Raw genomic sequence first — 10619 nt, 5'->3', positions numbered from 1 at the left:
TCTGTTTGATATAACAAAAATAAATCGTGAAATTTATAAAATATGATATTTATTCATATAATCTATTGACCATTACAAAAAAAGTAGCTGTTGTACAGTAACTGCATATATAATAATAATAATAATAATAATAATAATAAAAAGCAAAAAATAATTAAGAGGATAATTTTTGTATTTTTTCTTTTACAAAAAGTTAAGTTTGAAGATAAATTGGAATTGAAAAGAAAATTGCCCATATGTAATTATTTATTCATGGATTGAGATCTCTAAAAAGAGCATAGGCAATTCTAATTTATTTTAGATATACAATTTTAAAATCTTATCTATTATAACTCTGTTATAAAAGTAAGTCAAGAATCTTTTTTTTTCATAGTTAACAAGTTTTCATCATAATACAAAATAAATGAATTAATGATATTCCATTAATGATATTCCACATTAAAATATTTCATCGTTATTTACCTGTTTGTTGCCGATTGATTATTCAATTCTATTTATGTATTGAAACTGTGTAGGATAGGAATAGATATTTAAAATAGTTTATAATAATTTGTCCAAGTTGTATTTACTATTATAAGTGATAGAAAATAGTGCATTCTCTGAATCACGATCTCTTGTATCGTCAGTTACAATACATATAGATAACATATATTTTTATATTTATATGTACTTATATATATTTTTATATATATTTTTATATTATATTATACTTATATATATTATTGTATATTTTTATATTTATATGTATTTATATATATTTTTATAGTTACAGAACATCAGCCATTCATAAAACTAAAATATATCTCAGAATACATACAGAATGCTCTATAACTGGAGAGATGGGAAAAGAAGCAATACTACATAAAAAAATTAAAATTAAAACGAAAATGTAAAAAGTAAAATTAAATTTTTTTGCAATTTTATTTTCAAAAAAGTCGGCTTAAATATTATCTATTTTGTCAAACAAAATAATTCATAACGTTGGAAATATTCGTGAATATATAAGCGAAAACATCTATAACGAGATTTCTTATATTGAGACATAAATATGCACATATATCCGGCGATGAAAAATTTTGCAAAAATAGAATATCATATGAAAAAATTATATTTTACATTTGTGTGTTTTTTACAATTGGTACAAATTTTAAACGCAGAGGATAAGCGGGGCGAATCAACATATGAGCATTAAGCTGAACATCCTTTAAATATTCCATTGGCTCTAAGTAAAAATTGTATATCAGAGAAGCTATCATACATTTCATTTCCAATAGAGCAAATCGTTGTCCTATAATTTGATATACATATATATATATATATATATATATTATCATAATTAAAATTATCCTAATAATATAATTTACAAAAAAATATCGAAAAGAATACTGAAAAATAATTTACCAATGCAGTTCCGTGGTCCAGCACTGAATGGCAGATATGAATATGGATGCCGATTTTGAGTTTTCTCAGGTAAAAATCTGTCTGGATCAAATACCTCCGGATTTGACCAATAATTCGGATCTCTATGGACTCCGTGGATACTAATATACACAAGCGTCCCAGCTGGTATTAAATATGTTTCTAAAAATTGTGTTATAATATAATTTTAAATTTAGAGGTAAATAAGACTAATAAAATTTAAGTTAAAATTTAATAGATATTTAAACAATTCAGAAACACAATTTCAGTAATACAATAATATTACCAACAAAGAAAAAATAATTACAATGAATATTAAAAATTGTTACAAAATATGTTTTGAAACATCTTTTAACATTCCCAAAAATTATTTTTTTTTAATTAATGTAAAATTTAAAAACATTTTGTAATATATATATACATATACAGATGTCCCGTAGCCACTATCCTTATCTCTTGTGAGAAGGTAGGCGAAAGCGAGATAAATCAAAATGTCTTATATCAATTTGCGGAATAATTTTCGAGTTATTAAATATTAAAATTGCACAAGGGCGAGCGTTTTCTTCCCGCGCGCTCTTTTGTGCTTTAATATTTAATACTTTAATACTTAATAACTCAAAAATTATTGCGAATTTCGCAAAATGGTATAAGACATTTCCATTTATCTCGCTCCCATCTACCTTCTCACGACCGGAGTTATACATACTGCAGGACACCCTGTATATGAAAATATACAACAAGAGAAATAAGATACATACATTTACATAATTTTACATCTTCGGAAGTAACCCGTGATATAAAATAGGCGACAGGATACAAACGCAACGTTTCTTTTATACATCTTTCTAAATATGACAACTTTTGCAGCGATTGTATAGTAAGTTTCCCTACACTTTCATGCATCACAGTATTGACTTCTTCTCTAGCACGGTCCTATATTATTCAAATTAATTCATATATTTTAAAGACAATGTTAACTTTACGATGGTGTTAAACAATCTTTATTTTAAAAGTATAACTAATTTTCTCCTGAAATACATAATTATATGCTATAAATATATCTACAACTTTATTTAAAATATTGAAGCAAAAAAATACGTGTATTAAATATACATTATACATACAACGTACAATACATATGCAATGTATTAAACGCCTTAATCAGGTACATATACGAACATACACACACACACACACACACACACACACACACACACACACACACACACACACACGCGCGCGCGCGCGCGCGCGCGCGCGCGCGCACGTGCATAAATGCTTGTTACATCCAAAATGCACGATTTATTAACTAATTTGATAAATTAATAAAATTGATAAGTTTTTATTCCAGTCACAAGACTTATTAAACAAAAATTACCTGAACATCTTTGTGCTCAGCCAATAGTAATAAAACAAAGCACACAGTCATTGCTGTAGTTTCATAACCCTGTAACCACCATTAAATAAATATTTAAATCAGAAATAAAAAAGTTTACAAATACATACGGCACTTAGAAAAGTATCGATTTCCTCTTTAATATCTGATTCGGTTAAGTAACCTTCTCGAGAGGCTGCTATTAATAAGTCCAACAGAGCTAACCGCTTCTTTTTAACTAGATTTAACAAGAAGACAATCAATATTATAGAAAACGTGTATTATTAATAATGTTTTTATTGATATAATACTGCAATTTTATTCCACTCATCAAACAACGCTAAATTAAAGAAAAGTTAAATCAATATTGAACTAATTTGATTCGGCAGATATATTATTAAATTTTTAGTATAAGTTTAAGTATAATTAGTTGAATTGATAATTCTGAGTATTTTCAAATAAATTTATAACGTAAATCAAACTAAATTAATATCAAACTACATTAGTAACATTCAATTATGTAACATACTTGTAATGGTTTCTGAACAATCTTCTGCCGATGCATCATTATCACAAACTTTCAAATATTGTCCATTAGTTTGTTCATGATAAAGTTTTCTTTCAGTAATAATCTAAAAAATATCAGCTCTTTCAAGATTTTATTTATACTGCAACCGCAACAATATGTTTCTCAATATTTATGAATTGTATTATTATATTTCTTAAAATATTTACAAATATTTGTATACATTTTCTTATAATTTTATGTAATAGAAGATATTACAATATATATAAATTAAAAAAACTACATAACACGAAATTTTCACATACTTTCTGAGAAAATCCATTTATTATCTTTAGATGTTTCATTTGTTGTCTACCTTTTGGTGTAAATGCGAAGATCCAATCGTAATATAACCACGGTCTTATTGCTCTAAATTTTAATTAATTTAAAATCACTATTATTACAATTATATATTAATATATATCATATATACATAATTTTTAAAAGACAAGAGTAATAGAAAATATTAGAAATGACGCGTGTTTTTAAATTTAATGTATTAATTGTATCATAATATCATAGCAAACATTCAATATTTAAAAATTTTTAATTTTTATTTTAGACAAGCAGTTTGTTGATTAAATGTTTAAATTGCTAACTATCATATTGAGTATAATTATTATTCTTATATAATTAAATGATATTAATGTGTTCTTTTATCTGGATATTTTATAGTTATTTAAGATATCTATAAATTACCTATAAACTATGAGTTCCAACATCTGATGAATTGCATTTCGATACTGTTGTTGTAATGAACCAAGTTTATGTGGAGAAGTACTCATTCCAGTTTCTACAAAGACATATTTTAATAAATATCAATAATACATGCTCAAAAATTTCTAAAGAGTTTTTAGAATTAAATATTATTCTTTAATATACAGACATAACTATATTTTGCATATAAAATTTATATTGTTTGTCGTGTTATCTAATAATAAGATAAGAGTGTCACATTATTGTAATCAAAATCTCATACCGCAAATTGTATTAAGCGTATATTCACTAATAAAAAACATCAAATCGTTTACAATATGGTCGCCCGTATTTTTCAAAGAGTTTGTCATATCTTCGCTCTGCTTAACGAAAACGTCAACAAACTGTTGTAATATAGTAAAATGGAACATGGGATTTAATAATTTTCGTCGCGATTGCCATTTTGCACCTAAAACAGAAACAATATACCTGCTGACAAAAATAAATTGGAGCTTATTAAAGAGTAAGAAAGAAGATGAATACTCCATCGTACAAAGTTTCATTATCCTTACATACTATGACAGACTTGTAATTTGCATTTATATTTGTCTATATCTTTTTCTACTTAATTTATAACGAATACATTTTATATACAAATTTTCTTACAAATAATGTTCATATTTTAATTAATTTATGTAATGATTTAATTTTGATCGTAATTTGAATATGTAATAAAAATTGCATATAATAGTAAAATGTACATATGTTATATATATTATAATGATATAATTACATTACCTCCACTAGTGAGAAGACCTGTTTTTAAAGCAGGATGTAAGAAGTTGTAAACAAAACTCTTGTTGATATGCATCTTCAGTATTACCTAAATTTAAAAAATTATAAAATAATTGTTTTATTCAATCGTGAAATAAATGATTGTTGTGTAATAATTGTTGTATAAATTATTATTAACATTTTATTAATTCAATTTTTAATAAGATTGTCTAAATAACAATTTTTACTAAATATAAATATAAATGAAAAGTTTTGCAATTACCAATTTGTCAATAATGTAAGTACTGACAAATTTGAATGTTTTTATGTTATACTACCTCTATGTCATCTGGATGACGGATACATACAAAGGGTGTACAGAAAAGCCATAATTTAAAAATAGGATAATATTTGTCAAAGAGAGTGATCTGCAACTTCCAAATATCTTCTGAAAAAATATATGTTGTGAATACAAAAATATACTGCTGGAAAATTTATAATTGATTCATTAGTATATTCTTAATATGTATGTTAAATTTATTACAATAATTAGAATATGAAGCTGTATATTTAAATAACATTAACGATTTTGAATGTATTAAAAATATACTCGTCAACAAAATTATTGCATAGATAAATTTATATCAAAATTATGCGTAAATTTAAGTAAGCATAATTCAGCAAAAAATTATCATATTTGGAAGATTTTTTTTGAACTTTCAAGGATAAAGTGTATACTTTGAGGTACATTGATATTATCCTTCCTTTCTTTCGCCATCTTTTGAAAAGTAAGGACGTATTACGTTTCTAAAAGAATAATTTAATGCACTCTACGGAATCGTATAAATTTTTTTTTGCAATTATCGTGTAACTATAGCAAAATATATAAACATTTTTTTGCAAATTAAAAACCAGTTTGTACAATTTTTTCGTAAATTTACAGCGTGTTAAAGTTATCTATTCATTTGTGTTCAATTATTGGCAGTATATGCAGTATTATCCGTATGAAAAAAAATTGCTGGTCAAAATTTGCGCATCATATATGCGTGCGCGCGCGTGTGTAGAATTGAATACATTGAATACATGTATCTGAGTATAAAACCGTTAAATATATCAAGAGACACGAGTGATGTCTCGACGCCAAGTTCACGCGCAGTGAAGTTCAAGTAAAACGACCGCGAGACGTCCGTGGCTGTATTTACGCGAGACCCCGAGATATACTCGGTCTACATTTCCATATCTCAGTAACGATTGCATCTTATTTTTTTTATTTAATATGTCTTTGATAGATGTCCTTTGTGTGAAATTGTATGTATTGATTAATAAAATAGAAGATATAATGTGTCATATAATAGTAAGTAATACTGTAATATATAGTACATTGAAAAAATAGTCAAATTGGCCCATCAAAATAAATCATTTTACATTAAATTGTAAAAAAATATTAACTAAAATTAATTTATTAAAATGTACTCAATTATATAAATCTCTCTCTCTCTCTCTCTCTCTCTCTCTCTCTCTCTCTCTCTCTCTCTCTCTCTCTCTCTCTCTTCGGTGCGGACTATTTGGAACCTCCCGAAGGCCCTCGAAGGTTCTTTATCTACGCATTTCTCTGTCTCTGTCTTTCATAGTTTCCTTTTCATAGTATCCTTATTATATGCGAAATTTCTCTTATTTCATTTTTTCCTTTCTCCCGTAGTGAATCAAACAGAAGCACTTTAGCTTCTAAAATTCGAAAATCTAACTCTATTAAAACGACCCTGTCGTCATTATAGTGGTAGAGGCCGGCGGACATTCAGAGTCAGAAACAAGAAAGCAAAACGAAATAATCAACCGACGAAACAATCTACCGAACCGTTACCACCTCTTCTATTATCCCTGTTAAATCTCCCTCTTCTTTTCTCTTTCAATTAATCCCTCCTGTATCTCTTCTCGACTCATTTTCCCAGCTTTTCTTCGAGTTTTCTATCGGTCCCGCTGGAAATCTGTATTATACATTTGAATCATCGACTTCGAAGCCTTATCTGCCTTATCTTTCCTTTATTCTCCAATAATGGAAAACCGCCGTTTCCTAATGTTGAAATAGATTTTCCGGAATTATTTGATCTTTCAACCCCTCCTCCAGAACAAATTCAAGCCTACTTTCCTCCTTAATTTTCCATTATATACACATATACATATTAAATAATGTCAATTTTTCGTTTTTATTAATTTAAGTTTATTCCCAAAATATGTTTTGTAATGTATTATCGGATAGGATCATCACTTAATACATTCTTACACTCACACTCTCTCTACTTGAAATCTTACCCGATGATCGCCGAACGACTGTAACACCCGCGATAACATACATGCACACTACATGCACTCGCTTACATCATTTCTCTTGCTTCTCAAAAACATGTGCAACATTAATCATATTAAACGTTTAATTTAATTTTAATTTCTCTTTATTTCTCTTAAAAATTTCTCGTCTCATTCTTCCCATCCCACTGATTACACGAGGTCTACCCATGGTAATAGGAATTAAGTTTCTTGACCGAGAAAATGACCGACCAGCGCACGTCTGTGGAATAGCGTCATAGTGTTCTTGCATCGCTGACCTAGTGCCGAGATTTATCAGTGCGCTCGGACTCGAGGGATCACGTTTCCGCTTGATCTTCGAGAAAGCAACTGTTCGCGTTTTCCTTCCAAGCTCATTCGGACCCAAACCCGTTTGCAAATTTTAATTCTTAATTCTCAATTTTCAATTTACTCCGGGACGTAACAATTGCATAAAATTCAATTTCTACAAGAATTAAAAACAATTCTTCCAAAATTAAAATCTAAGAACAGGTTTCGTATTTATTATTACTATTTACTGTTATTTACTATTATTTATTATTAAATATTACAAAATGTAAATTAATGAAAATAGATCAATTTAATTTGCGTACAGCATCAACAACTATAATATTAGTAGGAGGACAATTTTATAAGGTAATGAATGCCAGTTTTCATCATGGATCATCTATTGAAGATGATCATTATATAAGTAGTATATAGAAATGAAACGTCTAATGATAGACATTGCGCAAATTAACAAGAAAAAAATGGTCTAGAAAAGCAAAAAATGTGTATATATATATTTTTTTACAAAAGATTTACAAAAGATTTATTATACAAAAGATTAAAAAATAATTAGTGATTATATGTTCTTTCTAGTATATAAAGTATACAAATGTTTTAAATAATAAATAATACAAATGTTTTAAATAATAAATTTATGCTAAATAATAGATATTATTATTAGTTATTAAAAAAATGAGTAATATCCTAACAAAATTAAAAAAAGACTTTAAAAAAGATAAAAAATAACGCCAAGTTCACGTACCTCTTTTCTTATTTATGTAAAAGAAAGAATTTTATACAAAAATTTCAATCTATAAAAGTCTTTTTACTAATAATTTTATATTGATATAAAAGATGTGATATCAAGAATTGGCGCCAACTTCTAATTTAATAAAATAAAAAGAATTTTATTGTGAAATACGTTTTATTTTGTAATTCATTTTTATGTCGTTTCATTATTTCTACAAAAAACATGATATCAAAAAATGGCGGAAATTTTTAATTATATAAAATAGAAAAGAAACTTTGCAAAGGTAAAACAAGATATTATCAATCAAAAATGTTAATGTCAATTTGTACTTGCCAAAAAAATTTTATTGAACTACAGTATTCATGTTTACATAAAAATAAAATATAAAAGAAAATCTAATGTGTAACAAAAAAAAAAACAACTTGTATAAAAACTTGGCGCGCAAGTCACATTAAAACACGTATATATGTACATACTTACTGTATTACACTCTTATTGTTTATTTTTTTACATTAATAATGTAAATATTAATTTTAAAAATATTTATAAAACTTTTAATAAAACTTTTTATATAATTTTTATTTATATAATTTTCTTTAACATTATGTGCAAATATGTAATATTAAAAAAATTTATTAATAAATATTAAAAATGCGTTCACACTGGATAATATTCTAATAAAATAAACTCTTAAGTTTCTTGCATTATTTATGTAAAAAAAAATGTATTAATAAATATTAAAATATGTGCGTTCACACTGGATAATGTTCTAATAAAATAAACTTTTAAGTTTCTGGCATTATTTATGTAAAAAATGTTTCATTAATTAATAATTAATTATATATTAATTTTATTTAGTTAATATTGAAAAAGAAATAAGAATATAAGTAAAAAACCTTAAAATATATTAAATTTTAATTCAAACTGTTTTCTATTTGTCTGTCACATAGTTCAATATTATTATTAAAAGTAGTTTTAATGCGACCGGGACGCGCCAAGTTTTTGATATCATGTGTAGTTTTGTAGAAATAATAAAACGACTTTTCAAATAAAAATGAATTACAAAATACAACGTATTTCACTGTAAAATTCTTTTTATTTTATTAAATTAGAAGTTGGCATCAGCACCATCTTGACATCACATCTTTTATACCAATATACAATTATTACTAAAAAGACTTTTGTAGGAAATTTTTGTATAAAATTCTTTCTTTTATAAATAAGAAAAAGGACGCATGAACTTGGCGTTACTTTTTATCTTTTTTAAAAGATAATTTTGTTAGATATTAGCAACATATTGCGAATTAAAAAAGTCTATTGATAAAATTATTATAATTATTAAAAAAATATTAAACATATATTAAGTTCTATATTTTAAAATTTTACTTTGTGATTAAAATTTTACTTACCTTGCAATAATTTGCTAAGGAATAAACAACTTGACGGACCAGGTATACGATTGATCAATTTCCCATCTCGTCCATAATGCACGTAAAAATTACATGCCAATAAAATAAAAATAAGTAATAGTGATATAGTAATCAGTATAATAATCATTGTTATTTGGTAAGTTAATAGTATATTCAAGTTTTATTATCACCAATTTCTTCTTTCTTGTCGTTGAATTGCACGTGTTACAAAATATTCCTTTTTAACGAATATTGCGTTAATATTTTAAATAGATTTAAATAAAACATGCATTAAAATGCCAGTTATATCTTTTAGTGAACTTTAGAAAATATAATAGATGTATTTTTTTTATTTATTATAATTGACAATATATTAATTATATAACAAGTCTGTAAATTTAACAAAATTTTTATATTGTTTTTCTTTTACTTAAAAATGTTTATTTTACAATGTAAAATTATTTTTTTAGAATGTTTTGAAAATATCGATTTATACAATTTTGAAGAACATTAAAATTTATATATAAATAATATATAATTAATATAATAAATAATATAATAATAAATAATTTATATATAAATTTATATATAAATACTTTTAATAAATAAATATCTTTATTATTTTGCAAGAGTAACAAATTGATGTTTTTATCCTGAACAATCACAACCAACTGCCGATTCACTTCGTCGATCCGCAAATTTATACATATGAATTAGTAGGAATATAGGGCCGGTTCTAACTCAGAAGCGTTGAGTGGGATGCGGGGGGAAACGGATGGCGCGGGGAAGAGGGGAGGGGGAAGTCAGAGGCGGCGATCCTTTGAACTGAGCCGCGGGGGGGGGGATAGATAAGATAGTAGGATTCGGTGAAGGGGATATAAACAAATAGATAAACAAATAGATAAACAAGAAGATAAATATATAGATAAATAAATAGAAAATTGCGACTCGAAGGACATGACGTCACGGGAGAAGGGGGGGGGTAGTGAAGAAAGACGAAACGAGGTGAGATAAACAAAT

The 10619-nt window shown here is 26.1% G+C and overlaps 1 pseudogene across 1 annotated transcript; it reads right to left on the bottom strand.

Moving 5' to 3' along the window:
* Positions 1–1090: 1090 nt before the first annotated feature.
* Positions 1091–10277, bottom strand: LOC105424055 (cytochrome P450 4C1-like; annotated as a pseudogene). Its single transcript, XR_016138899.1, has 13 exons — positions 10236–10277; positions 9600–9837; positions 5168–5277; positions 4854–4938; positions 4339–4524; positions 4059–4152; positions 3626–3728; positions 3324–3426; positions 2926–3032; positions 2798–2866; positions 2184–2352; positions 1402–1581; positions 1091–1288 (listed from the first exon to the last, which is right to left on the bottom strand). The product of XR_016138899.1 is annotated as a cytochrome P450 4C1-like (transcript).
* Positions 10278–10619: the final 342 nt, after the last annotated feature.

Source organism: Pogonomyrmex barbatus, unplaced genomic scaffold (genome assembly GCF_055798465.1).
Source record: "Pogonomyrmex barbatus isolate J1 unplaced genomic scaffold, ASM5579846v1 scaffold19, whole genome shotgun sequence".
Lineage (NCBI taxonomy): Eukaryota > Metazoa > Arthropoda > Insecta > Hymenoptera > Formicidae > Pogonomyrmex > Pogonomyrmex barbatus.
This window is presented reverse-complemented; position numbering and strand designations above follow the sequence as displayed.